At 40.2% G+C, this 18,408-nt stretch overlaps 1 protein-coding gene across 5 annotated transcripts in view; it reads left to right on the forward strand.

Annotated features, from left to right (window-relative positions):
- LOC110168282 (bromo adjacent homology domain-containing 1 protein) overlaps positions 1–18,408 on the forward strand; it is an 80,522-nt gene that overhangs the window by 24,054 nt on the left and 38,060 nt on the right. The window contains exon 1 of one of the 5 annotated variants that reach the window (XM_055149204.1): positions 4,859–4,900. The exons of 1 other annotated variant lie outside the window; for it this stretch is intronic. The gene's annotated coding sequence lies outside the window, so the exon portion shown is untranslated. Of the gene's footprint in view, positions 1–4,858; positions 4,901–5,157; positions 5,265–5,658; positions 5,793–15,460; positions 15,481–18,408 lie in introns of those variants that run through there. 3 more of the 5 variants (XM_055149201.1, XM_055149203.1, XM_055149205.1) reach the window with 3 other exon arrangements.

Here is an 18,408-nt window from a genome sequence, read left to right on the forward strand (position 1 = left end):
GTTTATGTGTTAAACATGTGTGAATGAAACAAAACTCAACTCCAGGTCTGTTTGTGATGAGAAAACAATATTATATAAACAATCAGAAAATAGAAGTTGGTTTGTATAGTGGGACAGTGTTGGAGGAAGCCCTTGAACTGAGCTGGTTGATTATAGTATGTTGCCAAATGCTGTTATGTGTGATCCTGTAAGATGCAATTACAGCCATGACTTCAGTGCACAGCCTCCCAGACCCGAGCAGGCAGGTCAGAGGAGATGAATGCTCTGCTCAGTAAATGTCTCTTTTCAATAACTGCAGTGCCTCCAGTGAGAAAACACAGCGTGAAAAGAAATAGACTGAATGTAGATGGTTATATAAGAGAGATATTACACTATTCTGATCTCTGTTATAATCTTCTTTCCTCATCATAAACATATCTGGACTTGTGTTTTGTTTCATTCACACACACAAACCTGCATATTTAGGATGAGTTCTTCTCTCAAACTCATGTGGTAATACAGGAAGTGCTCCACTGTGTTTTTAAACTCCATACACCTTCACTAGAATCAATTTGGATCCTTTTAATCCAGGAATTGCCAATCTCTACTAAACTAAAGGAAAAATGACATCACAAGGTGGAACAGAGCATTTTCAGCTTTGGAGATATAGAGAGCCTACCATAGTTTTTGGACTATAAATCCCTCAGGATTATAAATTGCACCAGCCCAAAAATGCGTAATGAAGAAGAAAAAAACATATAAGTCACACTTTTTGGGGGAAATTTATTTGATAAAATCGGAGACCAGGAACAGACATTTCATCTTGAAAGGCAACTTAAATAACAATAGAACAGAGAACAACAGGCTGTTAATGAACAGTTCTTCAGATAAACTATAACATAAACAACAGAACAGAACAAGTTTACCAAACTCTCCATCTCACTCCAAATCACTAAATCCATTGAGGTTACCTGGAGGTAAACGGAGCATCGCTTCCTCTTCTGTGTCACTGTCGTCAGATTCAGCATCAGTTCCAGTTAGAATTATTCAGGTCTTTCTGAATCCCGACAGGATGGTTTCGGTGTCACTGAAGTCCAGACTTTGTCCATCCATCCAGTGACTTCAGGAAAGTTTCATGGTGCATCCTCCCGGTGTCACAAGTTTCTCTCTCACTCCAAACTTTCTTTCTGCTGCTCGATTATCGTTTTCAGATGCAGATTTCACTACTTGCCGTTTGTAATCTGCAGAATATGATTTTCTTTTTCGGGGCATTTGTGTTCAGTCTTCTCAGTTGTCTTTATAAGTTTGTTTAAATTTTACATTTTCAGTGGTACAGAATAGGGATGGGCATGATTAGTTGATTAATCGATACTTGATCATTAAGAATTTTGTCGAATATGTTCATTTTTAATCGACAAACCGAATGTTGCTGTGCATAGCGTAGCGTTTTTTCCTCAGACATGTGGTGGAAATGTCCGGGTTTTCATTACCTTTCATTGGGCCATTAAATTGAGCGTCTCTCGTAGCTCTCTGTGCCCTCAGAAGGAGCGAGCAGACACAAACAGTCGGTCAGCCTGCAACATGCCGAATTGCAAATAGGCATTTAACGATGACTTGTACAAGAAATTCCCCGCTTTCTGTCCCAGTCGAGACAAGTGGGAGGCCATGTGCACAGTGTGCAAAGCAGGTACATATGTTTCAGTGTCCAGTGGCGGTGCCAGGGACCTCAAAGCTCACCAGGACACCGAAAAACATTAAAAAGCATTGCCAGGTGAGAGTAGCTCAATGTCAATGACGAGTCCCCACCTCCCACCCCCTGTACGGTGTCCTGGTTTTGACAAACGCAAATATGGTCACCCTAGTGTAGCGTAGCATAGGAGACAAGGCTGCGTCTGACAGCGGAGACACTGAATCACCTTACGGCATATATATATATCAGTGAGTCGTGTCCTTTAGTCCGACAGAAGTTGACCACATCAGCACATAAGAGCTGTTTTTTTCTTCGCTTAGTTTATGCAAATGAGACATGGGGTTTTAAGTTTCGTTTCTGTGAGAGTTGCGCAAAGCTGCATTAAACACATTATAATGTCAAACGGATTGATGTGGCTCTAGAGTGGTTATGTTTATATGTTGTAAAGTTCAGTTTATTTATGCAGATTAGTAGTGCAGATAGTAATAATGATGATGATCATTTTAATATAAAAACGTTAATGATTAATCGACAATCAATCGTTAATTCTCCCGACAATCGATTAGGAAAATGTTATTGAATGCTTATCCCTGGTACAGAAGTAATGGTGCGATCGACTTACATAGATGCTTAATGTCACACTGTGGAGCATATCCATAGAAACAAACAGGTGACGAACCCCCAACCAGAAAGTTACATAGTGCACCTTTAAACCCTGCTCTGGTGGTAATGTAGAATTTTAATATCGACCAAAATTTTCTTGTTGTGCTGTTTGTTGTGTAACCTTAGCTTAACCTTCACGGGGCTGTTTTATTAGCGAGCCAGAAGCAAACACAATAATGTTTTATATGTAATGGTTCATTTGCAAAAAGACTAATGATTTTACTGTCTTAAATTCTTGTGTTATTTATGAGGGATGAAGGTTCTGTCTTGTTGGCAACTAAAGGCTATTTACTGAAAACATAAGTGCTTTAATCTGTGTCCTATATTTAAACATAAGGTCCTATATTACACAAAGGTGATTCTTGTGAGGTTTAAGCCATGTTGTAATGTTGTTACCTCATCAAAAACATGCCTGGAGTTGTGTTTTGCTTCATTCACACGTGTTTGAGTAATCCCGCATTATTCTGTCTGCGTCTCCAAAGCTCAAAGCGGTAGTTTTCGAGTTAACCTTTAGTTCAGGAGAGACGGGCTGAAATTATCCAAATGATTCTAGTGAAGGTGTATGGAATATAAAAACGCAGTGGAGCACTTCCTTCTCCTTGTATCACCACATGACATGAGTTTTTTCAGTCTGAGAGAAGAACTCGGTCTAATATCCAAGATTTTTGCGTTAAACATGTGTGAATGAAACAAAACTCAACTCCAAGTCTGTTTGTGATGAACAACATTATAACATAAATCAGAAAATAGCATAATATGAACCTTTTAAAAATTATAGGCTGTATAATTGAGCCGTAATAGAGCTTAACCTTTATAACCATTTATAGTTAAAGAAAGTGGAGCTGGTCTGTGTCTTTGTTATAATTTTACTACAAGAATAAAATGAACTTTGAGCTTTTGTTTCGTTTTATTTTTATAGCCCTGCCTACATTTTAACTGTGCTTACTTTGACTTGTTGTTTCGCTCTATAAAAAGGGGAAATCCTCAAAAATGCTTCTGGAAAATTGAAGTTAGGATCATAAATGTGAAAGAAAATTTTTAAGTCAATTTGTAAATCTCAGATGTGTAAAAAAGTAAAACGCTTATAATACAGACACAATGAGAGGTTTTAGTATTTTCACTGTAATCTAAATATTCTTCGATATTTTCACGATATGCATCTCACGGTACAATATTTATTGCGATATTTTGCCGTGGTTAATATAATTGTAGATAGGAAGCTTTTTTGCTTTTAAAATACCCTGAGAAGATTTTGGTGTGAATTATTTCCGTGATAATCCCAAAAATTCAAGTAAAAACATCTCTCTTCATGTTGTCTGCACTGAAATGAATCATGGGATATGTAGTTCCCAATGTTTATAAGCTTTTGCTGCAGTAAATCCATGCCACGGTATTATTGAGACTTTTGATGATACGATATCCCGATATATCGGTTATTGTTACATCCCTACTACACATGTATTTTTAACTAATTATTTTATTAATTTGTCATGTTCACTGCTGTTTTTGCTATGATTTTATAGATTTTAAAGGTCTCATATTACACAAAATTGACTCCTGTGAACTTTAAGTCAAGTTATAATGTTGTCACCTCTTCCAAAACATACCCGAAGTCGTGTTTTGCTTCATTCACACACGTTCGAGTAACTCTTTATTAGTCTGTCTACATCTCCAAAGCTCAAAACGCTCTGTTCCACCTTGTGATGTCATGTAGTGGTAGTTTTCAAGTTAACAGCTACATTTTACCTTTAGTTAAGTAGAGATTGGCAATTCCAGGTCTGAAATCATCCAAAATAATTCTAGTGAAGGTTTATGGAGTTTAAAAACACCACACGACTTCAAAAGGCGGAACATGGTGTTTTTCAGAGTTCGAGGGAAGAACTCAGCCTAAATCTGCGGAGTTTATGAGTTAAACATGTGTGAATGAAACAAAACTCAACTCCAGGTCTGTTTGTGATGAGAAAACAACATTATAACAACGATCAGAGAATAGAAAAGGGTTTGTATAGTGGGACAGTGTTGGAGGAAGCTCTTGAACTGAACTGGTTGATTATAGTTTGTTGCCAAATTCTGTTACGTGTGACAGCAACTTTGAGCTTTTGTTTCGTTTTATTTTTATAGCCCTGCCTACATTGTAATTGTGCTTACTTTGACTTGTTGTTTCGCTCTATAAAAAGGGAGAAATCCTCAAAAACGATTCTGGAAAATTTAAGTTAAGATCATAAACGTGAAAGATTCTTAACTGGAGAGGAAAATTTAAAGTCAATTTGTAAATCTCAGATGTGTAAAAAAAAAGTAAAACGCTTATAATACAGACTCAATGGGAGATTTGAGTATTTTCATAGTAATCTAAATATTCTTTATGTCAAGTTTGGCTCAGAGCAGAAGTTGAAGTTCAGCTGGACACTGTTTTAAAGCCTTATCTGTCCCGCAGCACATGGGACACGGCCGATAGCGTTGAGCGGAGCCTTCCTGCGTCGCTTTGTGTTTTTTTTTCTCGTCAGTTCTCTGGACTTGTTCGCAGCCTGGCGGTTGAGTGGCCGTGGTTTGGTCACGACAAATGAAAGGGTGAGCCTCCGGTAGCGAGGGGAAGGGGAGAGGCATCCACATCTACCGCTCCGTGCGCTTTAATCCAAGTTTATCCCCGACGATCTATTTGACAGCGCTCAACATTACGCAGCGCTGTGTAGTCCGTCTATACGAGCCTAAGCCGGGGTTTTTAACGTTAGATAATTGGTTTAGATTAAGTTTTGTGCGTAAAAAACCCAACCAGGAAGAGGGAGCGTTCATCTCGGATCGTCCTCCACTGCTCCGCTCGCCTCGCTGTGTCTCTCTCTCTCTCTCTCTCCCCGCACAGTTCAAGAGCTGAGTCCGTGGTGTGTAGAGCCTACGACGCACCGCTCAGGCTTGTCCCCCCCCCTCCCTCGACGACGTAAGTTACCGTTTTGGCAATCTTTTCTCCTCTAAATCTCGCTTTGGGTGTTTTAAGTTGTTCGCGTAAGACGGAGCAGAGCGCAGGAGCCGATTTTTCGCTTCGTGCACCACACTCGCGAACCGACCAGGCTGCTGCTGCTGCTGCCGCCTGCTACAATGTGCCGTGTACCCTCCCCGGTCTGATCCAGGACCGTGGGGCGCGGGCACACGAGGCTACAAGCGCGGATAGGCGTAGGAAATGTCATTAGGAGAGGTGAACCTTTTTAGATTTCGCTACGGTTTGCACGGGCAGCAACGACCCCCCTCCTCTTCTTCTTCTTCTTCTTCCTCCTCCTCCTCCTCCTCCTCCTCTTCCCCCAGCCAGGCTACTTCAGATGGGCAAGCTACGTACTGTATTATCAACCGATATTTACCCCCGAGAGCGTTTAAATGTGCGCAAACGCGAATATCCGACCGCAGCGCAGCGAAGCTCTCTCCAAAAACAGCGTGAAAATGTTGCGCGCAAAGGAATAGTTCGACTCATTTGGTAAGAGATTTTGATTTGAATACTTTCTGATGCGAGATTTTGACCGTGGGTAGGATCGCAGGCATCAGCATACTCCCAGTTTTGGAGGAGACGGTTGCAAAGCCATGGGAAAGCCACGTGCTGCCTCGTAAATGGGGCGAGAGAGATGGATTTTAAACACTTACCATGTAGATGAGAAAGTGCGTGAAAAGCGGCCGTGCGTCACAGTAAACGCATTTAAATATCTGTGTAACACGCGTTCGGATTGAGTCACTGTTTCTGCTTTATATTCTTTGGAAATGATGGATTTTATTTGAAGCTTTCACACCAAGTTGCTGAAGAGGAGTGGCGTGAGTTTTAAATCAAAATCATACAAAATAAAAGGCTACGATGTAAGAAAAAATGCTTGTGAACGCGTATTTAAAGGCGACTATTTTAGTGGTGGGTCTGGCACCTGCTTGTCTCCATGGTGATGTTATTTTTTTGTCTGAGATGTTCGAAAATATTGTTTTAAACGTACCCAACTTCCACGATGGCTAGAAGTTTTTTTTATTGCTGAACAAATGCGTTGAAAAAGATGTGTGGTTGCTGTGAGCTAAATCCCTTCTCCACAGATCTGACCTGGTGACTCCACGTGCCGGTCTCCATGGAGATAGCCTAGATACGTTGAATTCAACACTGTGGAACTTTCTAGGCAAAAGCAATCCAACGCAGTGTTATCCAAACTTTTTTTCTGGGGACTCATATTTTAAAAGTCACAAACCTTCACAACCCAAGGCAACAGACATAATTCATAAATGACAAAATAAAGGTGGATTATTGAACATTAATGAGGATATTTTATTGTTGACTGAGTGATCATGTCTCTCTGAATAATTAGGATTACGAGGATTATTAAACAATGAAAAACAGTCATTGAAGCAGCAATAAAAGGAGCCATAAGTCGCCTATTTGGACATTAAATGTAGCCCATTTCTTTTTCTTTTCAACATTCAATTGAACCAGCAATATTGGAACAAAATAGTCAATAAAATAATTACAAAAAGATTAGAAATTATACAAAACACATCAACATTTCAACCTACATGCAGATCGTGACAAGTCTGATTCATCGGCCAGGTTCATTTCGTGGAAACCGTCTGACCTCGCAGCATTAGGATTCGTTCGCTTGATGGTAGGCGGGTGCTTTTTTAATTTAACCAATCGCTGCTATTTGGTCGTGACGTATGTAAAGCGCTGCTAATGGGGCTATCTGATATATTAAGCTTTTCCTAAATCCCGTAGGAAGAAGGACAATAGCGTCTTTCTCCTTGATAAAATTCACTAAACATTCTCTTTGTTCCGGTTTTAAATCCTCAATCTCAGGAATCGTTGACAACACTGAATGTATGGCTCTTCGCTCATTGGCTGGTGTCCGAACTCGCACTTCCGTGGTTCTTGCAAATCATCTAGCGTATTCCGATTCCTGACCTATTTGCTGGAGAGAAATGAAATTGAACGGAGGCAATGAAACATTGATCTAACATCTAAAAAGAAAAGACTATGTCAGACCTTTAAGAAACGCTCGAATGGATTTACTCATCTGTAAACTGCCACGGGTTTCAGCTGTTGTATCTTTTCTCCATTCAAATGAGTATGTGGTTTGAACTTTCCATTTTCAGTGAATCATGCTGGTGATGTGACGCCTTCAGAAAGTAACATACTGTATCTGAAATTGTTAATCGGTACGGAAACAGTTCTGATTTTGAATCACTCAGAAATTAATCGATAGTTTGGAAAAGTAAAGTTCTGGTGTCAGGTGTCAGGTCCAGCAGATCAAAAAAAAAAAGTAAATACAGTAAAAGTGCACTCTAACTTTTTGGTTGGAGGTCCGTCACCTTCTTGTTTCTATGGATACATCATTGCTCTGCCTGGAATGTTCCACAGTATGACATTAAACAGCTCTACCTTACATTTATTCAATTACAGACGGTTTTATAGCTCGAAAATACCAAGAAAAACAAACATTCTGACTGCGATTGGCGTCACCTCTCCACAGATCTGACCTGTAACTTAGCCTAGTTTGGTTTTAGAAAGGTTTAATACCATTCTGCGAAACATTCCAGACTAAAGCAATAACATCTCTGCGAAAAATCATTTGACGGACCCTCCACCAGAAAAGTTTCTCAACACACCTTTAACATTTCCACTTTGTAATCTATTCTCTAAAAATGACAAAATTTGGCTCCAAGTTTTCGTGGAGTGCTGATTTTTCACTTTAGACGATTAGTTTAGATGAGGACAGATGAGGAGCCATAAAATTGTTCAGTGTAATCCTGTTCTATCATTGCACGCCTCATTAGCGACGTTATAATTCGTCTTCATTTTTGTAACGTGACTACTGGAGAAGATAGTGTTTTGTAGATAATTCGTAGCCTGCAAAACCAAGGATGCTAATTTTCTGTAATGTCCTTTAGCGTGGGCACTCACCCTGCTTTGCATAGAGTAGCCATATAACTCCCATAAACCCCTACAGTACAGAGCAGCTTTGCATATCCACAAAGATGCACGTTTTTCTTCTTTGGCTTTTACATTTTATTACATGTTGTGTTTGGATAATGGAAATGTCAACACGATAATTTTCGAGTCACTGTTTGAACTGAAATGACTTATTAATGAACTTCTGTCTACTTTAAAACTGAACCTAAATGTAAAGTCCTTTTTAATCTGAATGTTTCACGTCTTAAGAAACAGTAGCTCGGTTGGTAGAGCGTTTGTCCGCTGAGTTGAAGGTTGGTGGTGGGATTCCAGCTCCCGTAATGAACGCTGTTGTCATGTCCTTGGGCAAGACACTAAACCCCCCTCGTTCCCAGTGTCTGAGTACGAGTGTGTGTGTGAATGGGCGAGCGGTTCCTTGATGTAAAGAGCTTTGATTTGCTTTTGAAGGTGGAAAAGTGCTGTATCAAAATGTGGCCATTTACCATTCTACACAGCCCGTCTCTGAAAGTTGTGAAAAGTGCTTAAAAAGTCATTGCGGTGAATAATTAGAATGCTCCGAATGCATTAAGGCAAGTGAGGAATAACTCCGGACCACTGCAAATCATTTAAAATGAACTAGCTCTGTTTTTTTATGTTTTAAGATTTAATAATGCTTTTAAAATCCAGGTACGGGCTCATATTACACTATTTTCTGATCTATGTTAGAATGTTATTTCCTCATCACAAATATACTTGGAGTTGTGTTGCATATTTAAGCTTCTCTCAAACAGAAAACACTACCTTGTGATGTCATGTGGTAATACAGAAAGTGCTCCACTGTGTTTTTAAACTCCATATTCTTTCATTAAAATCATTCGGACCATTTCAGCCCTGGAATTGCCCATCTCTATGGAACTAAAGGTAAAAGGAGCTGATGACTTGAAAACTATTGCTTCATCAGAAGGTGGAACAGAGCATTTTGATAATTGGAGATGTAGGGCCTGTTTACATGAGAACGCTTGTGGGCAAAAATGAAAATATTTGATCAGAAGTGCCTTTTGTTTAAACGGTGATGGCGTTTTTGCTTCTTAAAAACACAAAAATCTGAAACCACCTCCAGAGTGGAAAAGTTGAATACGCTCAATGTAGCGTTTCCGTCTACACTGCCCAAGACGCAAAACTCTGGTCAGATCTGCTCACGTCACGTACACGTTTACGTCACATACGTCAAGCACAAAGCGTCACTAACTAGAAGCCTGGCATGCATACCCAATCGAATTCCACACACTTTTGCATCATCATATGCAGGCAAATTTCCTCCTAAAAGCACATCTCTCAACGCGGAATAAAAAATGAAGTCACAACACCACTTTTGCGTCTTCTCTCCGTTCAGACTATCATCATATAAACGTAGCCGTAGACAGACCAATAATAAAGGATTACTCAAACGTATGAAACAAATCACAACTCCAGATATGTTTGTGATGAGGTAACAACTTTCTAACATTCTAAGAGCTCAAAGATGACAAGAGTCAATTTTGCATAATATAGGACCTTTAATGCTACGTTCAGACTGCAGATTGAAGTGACCCAAATCTGATTTTTTTCACCCCTATGCTCCTGTATCTGATCTTTTAATGACAATTAACTGTGTCTGAACGACACAAATCAGATTTTTTCAAATGTGATCCAGGCCACTTGGACATGTGCTCCTAAAACTGACACATGTCCGATCTTTTAACACGTGACTTCAGTCTGAACGGTCAGGTCACATTCATCCCACCTACACGTCAGGCTCAGAGTCTAGTCAGTGGAGGGAAAGCGAGGTTAGAGAGTTCATTAATATTTGGGGGGATCGCTGTATTCAGGCCAAATTGGAGGAGTCTTATCGGAACCGGGTGATTTTTGAAATGATTGCCAAAGAAATGTCAGAGCGCGGGTACAGGCGGTCACGGCTCCAATGTCAACAAAAAAATAAAAAGCCAGTGAGCCAAATACAAGGAGACTAAAGACTCAAACAAACGAAGTGGCCGTGGATGTGTAATCTGTCCATTTTACTAAGAACTGGACCTTATTTTCAGAGACAAGCTCAGCGTTTAGGCGACTTCAGTAAACACTGAGCACGCTCGCTGTGTGTGACGTCATCGTGTCCTCCAGTGCGCATGCAGGACACTTTTGGTGCATTTAATGTTCACACGGGAGATCACATACAAGTCGCATTTAATTGGAAATGTGAATGACCTCACAAAAAAATCAGATTCCACAAAAAATCCGAATCGAGCATTAAAGGTTATATAGAGGATTTTCCAAGGAACGAGAAATCCAGTGACTGTTTGTCCTTTTTCAAATGTTGCGCATGCGTGAAACCACCCCCCCTCCCCTACAGCTCCCTACGTAGGAACGCCTCCTCCCTCCTCCTCCTTATGCCAGAAACAGGTTTGTTTACAGCCGGTGAGCTGCACATGACTTGTAAACAACTAACTACAGTGTTGGTTAGGCAAGGCGGAGAAGTGAGGAGCGGGGGGAGCGGGTGCGCGGACATTTCGTGCGCGGACGAGAAGTGAGGAGCAGGGAGAGAGGAGAGAGGAGAGGAGAGGGGAGAGAGGAGAGGGGAGCGGTGTGCGGAGATTCTGTGCCCGGAGAAGTGAGGAGCAGCGGGAAGAGCGGATCGGGCAGCGGGGACAGGAGCAGGAAAGGGTGCAGAGAAGGTTGCGCGGAGATTCAGTGCGAATGAACTAGCTACAACACGCAGCAGCAAGCGGACTCTTTCTTTGCCTTGAAAATTGACGTTTTCAGACATAGGATATCGCTTTCGTGTCCTGAAAAACGTTTGTCTAGCTCTTGGAAATAAAGTACGTTTTCATAATAAGCAGAAGTGACCTGTCCAGGAGTAATTTGGCGACCAATGCGTCAGTCTTTAGACCCTTTGTCTGCTTCAGTCGCGCCATCGCTGGAATGAATCTACAAGAATCACCTTAGTTTGGCTTCGCTGCTTTTCCCCTTGTCTTCTTCTTTCAGCAATCTCAAAAACGGACTTTCTTTTGTGGCTAACTGCTCCTGGATTCTTGTCGCCATTGCAACAAACTTTGTGCTAACTGCGAGGAAGATATAGGTCAAAAAAAGCCGCTAAGAACCGTTGCGTTGGTGGAGTAAACAGCGTCTGTGCGTCTTGCGTCTGTGGACTGCGTGACAGTCGTACGTAAACCACGTAACGGCAGCGCGCAGGCAAGTCAGTTACACTAGAAACGTAGGGAGATTGATTGACAGCCTGTCAGCTAACAGATAACGAGGCAGTGTCGTTATCTATTGGCAAATGTTTAGCCCCACCACGTCCAGAGTTGATGAATTTTTATTCTCTTTTTTCTGGTCATCATAATTACAAGGCTACTGCACCTTTATAATGCTATCATTGACAATTTGAAACAAAAAAAATCCTCCATACAACCTTTAAGCCCTGCAAGGCTTCTAGAAACATGCCTTGAAATGTGTATGATACATGTGTTAGTTAAGATGTTAACATATCAATTTTCTTTCAAATGCTAATGCACCCATATGTGAGTAATAACTGTCGCAATTAGATATTTTTATCCAAAACTGTCCTCTCTACTTCCTGATGGGACTTGACTTTTTACTCGTGGATTGAAAGAAAGTAATGAATCAGACTGAGCAGGAAAATTGCATGTTATACCCCTTCATGTCAGGACCCAGAGCGTAGCATGTATTAAAGTGATGAGAAGTAGCTTATTTGAATAAACTCATGTGAGTCTCTATATAACATTCGTAGACACGTTTAAAAGAGGGAAAAGCCTTCATGGTCACAGAAAATTGTTTTTATTGAACTTACATCCCGCTATTTCTCTGTTTTAAAGGTCCTATATGATATATAATCAACTCTTGTGAGCTTTAAAACATGTTTAGAATGCTGTTACCTCATCAAAAACAGACCTGGAGTTTTTTTTATTTTTTGTTTGTTTCATTCACACATCCTGCATTATTAGTCTGTCTACATCTCCAAAGCTCAGAATGCACTTTTCCACCATGAAGCTGCAGTTTTCAATTTAACAACTCCTTTTACCTTTTGTTCAGCAGTTCCAGAGCAGAAATTATTCTTGTTAAGGTGTATGGAGTTTAAAAACACCACATGACGTCATGTTTTCCATTTAAGAAAAAAACTCAGCCTAAGAATGCAGGATCGGTGTGTGTTAAACATGTGTGAATGAAACAAAACACAACTCCAAGTATGTTTGTGATGAGGAAATAACATGATAACAGATCAGAAAATAGTGTGATATGAGCCCTCCTAAACCTAGTATCGATATTGAAACTAGATACTCATTTAAGCAGGTATCAATACTTAAAAAAGTCACATTCACAGGACAGAAATGAACCTTTCCTGAATAGCTTTAGAATGATCTTGAGCTGGATCAGAACACATAAGAGCACATAGACTATATTCAGACTGCAGGGCTTAATGCACAAATCAAATTTTTTTTTGTGTGAAACCAGATTTTTTTGCGAGTTCATTCACATTTCCAATTAAATGCAACTTGTATGTGATCTCCTTTAAAAGCCCCAAAAGTGACCCAGATGCGCATTGGAGGACATGACGACGTCACACACAACGTCGCTGGGCACACAACGTCGCTGGGCTAGTCTACTAAAATGCAATCCAGTTCTTCGTAAAATGGACACGTTACATGTCCACAACCGCTTTGTTTGTTTGAGTCTTTAGCCTCGCAGACTCTTTTTTTGTTGACTTTGGAGCCAGGACCGCCTTCTTTGGCAATCATTTCAAAAAACGCCTGGTTACGAAAAGACCCCTCCAACTTTGCCTTAATACAGCGATCCCCCCCAAATATTAATAACCTCGCTAACCTTGCCTTCCCTCCATTGACTAGACTCCGAGCCTGACATGTAGGTGGGATGAATGTGAAGAATGTCAAAAGATTAGATATGTACTGTATTTTATGGGCTATTAGGCGCTCTGGATTATAAAACACACTGTCATTATGGTGTATTTTCGAACTTTTTTCACAAATAAACTGCACTGGACTTTAAACGAAACACAACAGTTAGACGGCTCAGTGGGACTTTGTTTGTGGCGTTCACGGTGACTCTGGGCTTTGTTCAGTTGTGGCGTGTAGGGAGGGTGCTGTCTGGGACCAACGGATTGTTAGCGTGTTCGCAGTGACTCAGTTGTTCAGTTGTGGCTCAGAGTGGCACAGTGGACTCACTTTTTTGGTTCGTTCCTTTGTTCTTTTCCTCGTCCGCGTGGAGTGATGAGTGTGGCTGCGGGTGTTTTTGGCTGCGCAGTCGCTGTCTGCTCCGTGTGTGTTTGCGTGCGCTGTGGGTGGTGCGGCTTTGTAGTTTACTGAAGTCGTGCTGGGACACCCGAGTGGATTCGTGTATAGGGTGCTCTGGATTGCGGGGCGCGTGGTCGTTTCTTGATGGGGTTGGAGGCTTAAGAGCGCGTCTGATAGCCCGGAAAATACGGTATCGGTTTAGGAGCACATATCCTGGGTCGCATTTGAAAAAATCGGACCTGTGTTGTTCAGATTGTCATTAAAAGATCAGATACAGGTCACATAGGGGCGAAAAAATCAGATTTGGGTCACTTGAGGCTGCAGTTTGAATGTAGGTACATGCCCATGGACCTCTACGGAACCTCAGTGAACCACTGAAGGATTACACAGATATAACCACATGGGAATAGAAAAAAAAAGTACTGAGATTTAATGTTGAAACTCACATTTAGAGTATTTTAATGATCATTGTGGTGTCAGAATCAGTACTGAGTCCGTTCTTCAGTACTGAAATCGAATTTGACATTTTAGTATCGTAAAGAATCTGTTTACATCAATGTGCGCCAGATGTCTGAAAATGGATCATATAATTTGTAGTTTCTGGACTGGTTTTGTCGAAAATCCTTGTGTTGAGGATGATTATTTTGAACCTTTTACTCACTGGTAAACATTGGCAGTATCACCGCTTGTCTCATAATATTACATAATCATAACATCTCACGCATTTTAATTCACAACTCACAGCAAAACTAAACATTCTCACTAGTCACATTACATTTTATTGCACTATAATTTAAAGGTCCATTATGTAACTTTTCTGGCGAGAGGTCTGTCACCTACTTGTCTTTCTCCATGGAGATGACATTGCTTTGCCTGGAATGTTCCAAAGTATGGCATTAAGACTAGCAGGTGGTGCCATCTGCTCACATCTCAGGGTTTTTAGTAAAGACGAAAGTATCATAATTAAACATTTCATCTTTAATTACAAACAATATTTATTTTTTTATATTTAGTTGCAGTAAAATTTTTAATAGGATGAAAATCTTTGTCCTTGTGTCCTTGAGTAAGATCTCAGACACATTGCCCGTATTATTATTGTTTTGCTGCTATTCTATTTGAAGAATTTAAAAATTATATTGTCTCCAAGTATTTTCATGGCTGCATTTACTGTTGTTTTTGAATCCTTGTTAGTATGAAGTTTTGTTTTCTTTCTGTCTTCCTTTTCTGTCCTTTTAACTACTGAAGGCGCTGTACCTGAATTTTATTGTCTTAAAAACGTGAAAAACAGAAATGGTTCATTTCAAACGGTTTGTAGTGGCCCGAAGTTATTCCTCACATATCTTTTCCTTTCTGATCATCGTAATTATTCTTTGTAATGAGCTCATAAGCACTTTAACAACTAGCATGCTAATGGCGCACTTCCTGGTTTGCGTATAATAGTCACAAACGTCATGCATGCAGAACATCCTAGTTATTCATCGCAAGTTCATGAGCGCTTTTCAAAATTTTCAGAAGCCACAACAGTTTTGCCACGACTGTAATGTAACAACCACTAGCATGCTAACAGCGCTCTTCCTGATTCGCGTACAATAGTCACTTGCGTCATGCATTCAAAACATCTTAACTATTCATCGCACGTTTATGAGCACTTTTCTCAACTTTCAGAAGCAGAACAGTTTTGCCATGACCATAATGTAATGCTAACAGTGCACCTCCTGATATTCGGACAGTATAATGATTTATTCTTAGTTGCAGTGGATTTATTTGGATCTTGCAAACCTTTTTTGTACGTAAACAGAAATATTGATAATGTCATGGCCGTGTTCTGTTAAATAAACATCAGAGGGCGCTAGAGGTCAGTTTGAGAATTTACCAAAAAGGAAAAAATAGAGCAACAAGTAAACAAACATGGAGGTGCCAACGGCAGTTTTCAGATAGTTGCAAAAGAGGTGAGAAAGGCATTTGTTGTTTTTGCTTGTTCTAGTCACTTCTTAAAGGCCTGTATTACACTGTTTTTTGATCTATGTTGTAATGTTGTTTCCTCATCACAAACAGATCTCACATACTCGGAGTTGTGTTTTGTTTCATTCACACATGTTTAACACACAAACAATGCATTTTTAGGCTGAGTTCTTCCTTCTGATGTTATGTGGTAATACAGGAAGTGCTCCACCTTGTTTTTAAACTCCATAAACCTTCACTAGAATCTTTTTGATGGTTTCAGCTCTGGAATTGCCAATCTCTACTGAACAAAAGGTAAAAGGCAGTTTAAATTTGAAATCGACCGCTTCGCGACATCACAAGGCGGAACAGAGCATTTTAAAGGGACAGTCCAGAATTTCAGACATAGGACCTCATTTCCTAGTGAGCCAGAGTGTTGGAGACGTGTGCAGATACTTTTTGAAATATTCCATCCAGTCCTGGTATTTGCAGAGGTCACTGGTGCTAGACTAGCACATGTCAATGGCCATAGTTATCCTGCCACTTAAAACAGTCTTACCCACTCCACAAAACACTCGAAGCAAATCTATTATTACACCAGACTGTCCTTGTGAATGTCTGTGTTGATAAAATAATTTTAGAAGTAAAACCAACCTTGTATTTGAAGGATTTATGTCTAAGCAGCAGCAGTGAGTTGTACTTCCTGATAGAAAGCTCGGCAGCGGCGGAGTGATATCACTAAGCACCTATCTTACCGGCAAAGTAAAAATAGTCCCTCAACATGCGACGATTCATCCGATGCAAGGTTAGTTTTATTTGAATCATTATTCTATCAACACAGACATTCACATGGACAGTCTGGTGTAATAATAGATTTGCTTCGGGTGTTTTGTGGAGTGGGTAAGACTGTTTTTAGTGGCAGGATAACTATGGCCATTGACATGCACTAGTCTAGCACCAGCGACCTCTGCAAATACAAGGACTGGATGGACACTTTTTTAAATAAAACTGTCTCCACACCTCTCCAACACTCCAGACTTCATTTTCTAGTGAGCCAATGTCCACAATTCTAGACTGTCCCTTTAAGCTTTGTGGATGGAGACAGACTAATAAAAAAGGATTACAAAACACAACTCTAGGTCTGTTTTTGATGAGGTAACAGCATTACGACATGTCTTAAAGTTCAGAAGAGTCCATTCTTTATAATATAGGACCTTTTACGAAGTTTATCTTTCACTATCGTGCTGTGTTCACTACTGCCCCCAGTGGTTAGCTCATATAGTGCTCCGTCGGTAAAATTCCACATGTTCTATCGAGACAGACAGATGCCTCCATGCGTTTCCGACTGTGTCTAGAATGTAAAGCAAATGAACCTTTCGTACAATATATCTGTACTGGGGCAAGGCACAGTTTGCTCTAATACATAAATAAACAGGGTCTTTTAAGTAGAAGTGTCACATATGTATAATTACAGCCAATTACTGTCTTCTTCTGCTTTTAAATCCTGCGTGTTGGTCCCATCTCTTAGTCTGGAGCTGTCTGAGCCTTTGATGCGTCTGTTGCCAGATCATGTTACACAGTCAGGATGAGTTATGTGTTTTTCACTATTTGAGGCTCCAGTGATGAAAGCAGATTTTTTTCCTTCGAAGAAACTCTCTATGTAAAGCGAAAATGTGACATGTTTTCCCTGCTCAAACTGTGGGGAGGAGAGGGGGTTTTGTGACTGAGGTGTGATCGAATACGTATTTCGATGTTAAAGCTGCACTATGTAACGTTTTGGTCGGGGATTGGTTACCTGCTTGTTTCCATGGGTCTGTCCTTGCTCTGTCTGGAATGCTAAATATGACTTTTAACATCCCTACCTTGCATTTATTCAGTCTCCATAAAGCTGAATACCAAACTGAAACATTCCAGACAAAGCAATAACATCTCCATGGAGACAAGCATTTGACTCTCCACCAGAAAAGTTGCATAATGCACCTTTAATACATGAGGCTGTTTGGAAACGTATGGGTTACAATGATTAAAACACTGGCTTTTAGGGGTGTGCAAAAATATCAAAATATCAACGTATTGTTTCATTTCATGTGATGATACAGTATCAATATCGTGGGCTGGTGTATCGATATGTCGGCAAGAGTATTTTTTTGTATATTTCACTAAATTATTTTGTTACAGCTACAGTTTTGTTGCTTGTTTAGTGGAAGAAAACTGGTTTATGCAACACATTTGGCATTTAGATGAGCATTTTTGCGTGCATACGGTGACGCAACAGTGTGTGGAATTCGATTGGGTGTGCATGTCAGGCAGGCTCGGTGGTGACTCTAGGTGGTGATGTATGTGATGTAAAAGCGTACGTGACGTGAGCAGATCTGACTAGAGTTTTGCGTCTTGGGCAGTGTAGACAGAAACACTACGGTGGAGCGTATTCAACTTTTCCACTCTGGAGGGTGGTTTCAGATTTTTGCGTTTTTAAGCCCCAAAAACACCGTCACTGTCTAAATGAAAGGCACTTCTGATGAAATATTTTGTCGTTTTTACCCACAAGTGTATCATGTAAACAGAACCTTAGCCCTTATTTTTTATTGAACCATATCGAATTGATTTGAAATATATCGTATCGAATCATAACCTTACTTTATCGAGTTATGCATCGCATCGTGACCTATGTATTGAGGGTATGTATTGGCAACTTCTTAATGATACCCAGCCCTACTAACCTTGTTTACATACACACCAAAATCTGATTAGAATCTGATTTCTGGTCCTCAATCCTTATTTTTTTTTATCTTATGTACATTTAATTTAAAGGGCACAATTTTACACTATTTTCTGATTTATGTTGTAATCTTATTTCCTCATCAAAAACATACTCAGAGTTGTGTTTTGTTTCATTCACACATGTTTAACGCACTCACCCTCTGTATTTAATTCTT

The sequence above is a fragment of the Boleophthalmus pectinirostris genome, unplaced genomic scaffold (genome assembly GCF_026225935.1).
Source record: "Boleophthalmus pectinirostris isolate CB_2022bp ecotype Guang Dong unplaced genomic scaffold, ASM2622593v1 HiC_scaffold_13, whole genome shotgun sequence".
Classification (NCBI taxonomy): domain Eukaryota; kingdom Metazoa; phylum Chordata; class Actinopteri; order Gobiiformes; family Gobiidae; genus Boleophthalmus; species Boleophthalmus pectinirostris.